The sequence below is a fragment of the Mus musculus genome, chromosome 11 (assembly GCF_000001635.26).
Source record: "Mus musculus strain C57BL/6J chromosome 11, GRCm38.p6 C57BL/6J".
Taxonomy (NCBI): Eukaryota; Metazoa; Chordata; class Mammalia; order Rodentia; family Muridae; genus Mus; species Mus musculus.
In genome coordinates this window covers 60,681,554-60,685,127 of record NC_000077.6, presented here as the reverse complement: position 1 = coordinate 60,685,127, position 3,574 = coordinate 60,681,554, and the positions used below count along the sequence as shown (strand labels likewise).

The 3,574-nt window shown below is 50.0% G+C and overlaps 1 pseudogene; it reads left to right on the top strand.

Annotated features, from left to right (window-relative positions):
• The first annotated feature begins 503 nt into the window (after nucleotides 1-503).
• On the top strand, nucleotides 504-3,266 carry Gm12620 (predicted gene 12620; annotated as a pseudogene).

The window sequence follows — 3,574 nt, the reverse complement described above, 5'->3', positions numbered from 1 at the left end:
GTACTGCTTGGTTCATAATGTTGTTAAATCTATGTGGCTGCAATCTCTTTTAGTCCTTTCTCTAGATCCCCATATTAAATGTCTTTTTAAATATTATTTAATTCATGTATATGAGTATACTGTAGCTCTCTTTAGACACACCACAAGAAGGCATTTGATCTCATGATCCCATTACAGGTCTCTCTGCCCTGGGTCGCATCCACCAGTGTTGCCTTTGGGCTCAGCAAGCCTGAAGCAGAAAAAAGAAAAAGCTTAAAAAAAATACAAAGCCTCAAACATCTTTAAAAAAAAAAGAAAAAGATAAAAAAGATAAAAGAAAAGAAGAAGAGAGAAAAAAAAAAAAAAAAGCAAAAGGGAAAAAAGAAGAATAAGAACCAGATAGCGACTTGTGCTGGGAGCCAGCCGGGAAGTGACTTTCACAGCCTCTGGCCTGCCTGTGCATTGGCTTCTGTCTGTCCGTCCGTCTGGGGGTGAGCTATCCCCCTCGGCCAGGCCCGCCCCAGCAAGCCTTCGCGCCCGCATAGCAGCCCAGTGCAGTGGCTGTCCTCACCACCTGTCCGCGCTGCCCTTTGCAGGCACCCACAAAGACTTGGTTTCCCCTTTCCCGGGCTGCTGTAACTGTAAACCTCTGGGAGCCCTGGGCCTGTATTTATCGCGAAACGCAAATTCCCAAGGCGGCAGTGAGCGCAGCATCTGATTGTCTCTTGACAATTTTTTGCCCCCTTTAGGAGGGGATTTACTACTTTAATTTTTATTTTTTAAGCCTCAAGCCAGGACAGCTGGTACAAACTCCAGGAGCGGGCCATATTGTTTTCGAGGGCCTTTTGTTTTGGGTCTTTTGCAGTCGCGTGCAAGTCGTGCCACACTCGGGTCCAGGCTCGAAGCCTCCTTGCTCCAGTCTTCCCAGGCGTAGCCTTGTGAGAAGTCCTCCTGGCGGCGCTCGGGGTCCTGGGGGGTGAGGAGATGAACGCTGCAGCCAGCAGCTACCCCATGGCCTCCTTATACGTGGGCGATTTGCACTCGGACGTCACCGAAGCCATGCTGTATGAAAAGTTCAGCCCTGTCGGGCCTGTGCTGTCCATCTGGGTCTGTCGCGATATGATCACCCGGCGCTCGCTGGGTTATGCCTACGTCAACTTCCAGCAGCCAGCTGACGCTGAGAGGGCCTTGGACACCATGAACTTCGACGTGATAAATGAAAAGCCTATCCGCATCATGTGGTGGCAGAGCGATCCCTCTTTGAGAAAGTCTGGGGTGGGAAATGTCTTCATCAAGAACCTGGACAAATCCATAGACAACAAGGCACTGTATGACACTTTCTCTGCCTTTGGAAACATCTTGTCCTGTAAGGTGGTCTGTGATGAGAACGGCTCTAAGGGCTACGCTTTTGTTCACTTTGAGACCCAAGAGGCCGCCGACAAGGCCATCGAGAAGATGAATGGCTTGCTTCTCAATGACCGTAAAGTGTTTGTGGGTAGATTCAAGTCTCGCAAAGAGCGGGAAGCGGAGCTTGGAGCCAAGGCCAAGGAATTCACCAATGTTTATATCAAAAACTTCGGAGAAGAGGTGGATGATGGGAATCTGAAAGAGCTCTTCAGCCAGTTTGGCAAGACCCTAAGTGTCAAGGTGATGAGAGACTCCAGTGGGAAGTCCAGAGGCTTTGGCTTTGTAAGTTACGAGAAACACGAGGATGCCAATAAGGCTGTGGACGAAATGAATGGAAAAGAAATGAGCGGGAAAGCCATATTTGTAGGCCGTGCACAGAAAAAGGTAGAAAGGCAGGCTGAGCTAAAGCGGAAGTTTGAGCAGCTCAAGCAGGAGAGGATTAGCCGGTACCAGGGGGTGAATCTCTACATTAAGAACTTGGATGACACCATTGATGATGAGAAATTGAGGAAAGAGTTTTCTCCCTTTGGATCAATCACCAGTGCGAAGGTGATGCTAGAAGATGGGAGAAGCAAAGGGTTTGGCTTTGTCTGTTTCCCCTCTCGTGAAGAGGCGACCAAAGCTGTCACCGAGATGAATGGACGCATTGTGGGCTCCAAGCCTCTGTATGTCGCCCTGGCCCAGAGGAAGGAAGAGCGGAAGGCTCACCTGACCAACCAGTACATGCAGCATGTGGCGGGGTTGAGAGCACTCCCTGCCGGTGCCATCTTAAATCAGTTCCAGCCTGCAGCTGGTGGCTACTTTGTGCCGGAGGTTCCGCAGGCTCAGGGAAGACCCCCATATTACACGCCTAACCAGTTAGCACAGATGAGGCCTAATCCATGCTGGCAGCAAGGCGGGAGACTTCAAGGCTTCCAAGGAATGCCTAGTGCCCTGAGGCAGTCTGGGCCTGGTCCAGCTCTTGGACATCTGGCTCCAACTGGTAATGCTCCGGCCTCTCGTGGCCTTCCTACTATTATTGCTCAGAGAGTCAGGTCTGAGTGCCCAGACCGCTTGGCTATGGACTTTGGTGGGGCTGGTGCCGCCCAGCAAGGGCTGACTGACAGCTGTCAGTCTGGAGGCGTCCCTACAGCCAGGCCAAACCTTGCACCTCCAGCCACAGTTGCTGCCACCGCTCCCAGGGCTGTGGCTCCATACAAGTACGCCTCCAGTGTCCGCAGCCCACACCCTACTATCCAGCCGCTGCAGGCCCCCCAGCCTGCAGTCCTCGTCCAGCGTCAGGAGCCCCTGACTGCCTCCATGCTTGCTGCAGCGCGCCCCCAGGAGCAGAAGCAGATGCTGGGGGAGCGTCTATTCCCGCTTATCCAAACAATGCATTCAAACCTGGCTGGGAAAATCACCGGGATGCTGCTGGAAATTGGCAACTCTGAGCTGCTGCACATGCTGGAGACCCCTGAATCCCTCTGCTCCAAGGTAGATGAAGCTGTGGCAGTCCTGCAGGAACATCATGCCAAGAAAGAAGCTGCCCAGAAAGTGGGCACTGTTGCTGCTGCTACCTCTTAGACAAGAAGAAAAGTCAAAAGCCAAATAACCGCTCATGGCATCCAGCTAAGGTCTGAAGACCGCCTAGTTTGTCTGTGGACCTCCACACCGAGGGCCAAGTTGCAAATTCAATAGGTCATTTTGTATCAGAAGCTCAATTATGAAGCACCTATAATTTTTCAATTATAAGAATAAATTCTCTGGGTTCTGTTGAGACCCAGATGATAACTTTTTTTTTATATTGTGGGTTCTGGTTTTTTCCCCTCATCCCAGAAATTGGTTTTGATGTACCCCAATAATTTAAGTTTCTCAAATAAAGGAAATAAAATTTCCATTAAAAAAATCCCATTACATATGGTTGTGAGCCACCATGTAGTTGCTAGGAATTGAAATCCGTACTTCTGTAAGAGTAGTCAGTGCTCTTAACAGATAAGCTTCTCAAAACACCACATTGGAGATGTTCCTAGCTAAGCTAGCTTAAAAAAAGAAAAAGTAAGTGGAAGCAAAGGACAGACTTTTGGTCCAATGTCACCTTGGTCTACATCCCTGCAAATGGAAGAGGTGAGAATGATTGTAAAGGGAAAGAAGGAAGTCCCAGGGAGCAGGGAGGGTGAAAGGAGAGAGCCTCAAACAACCAGGAGCACCC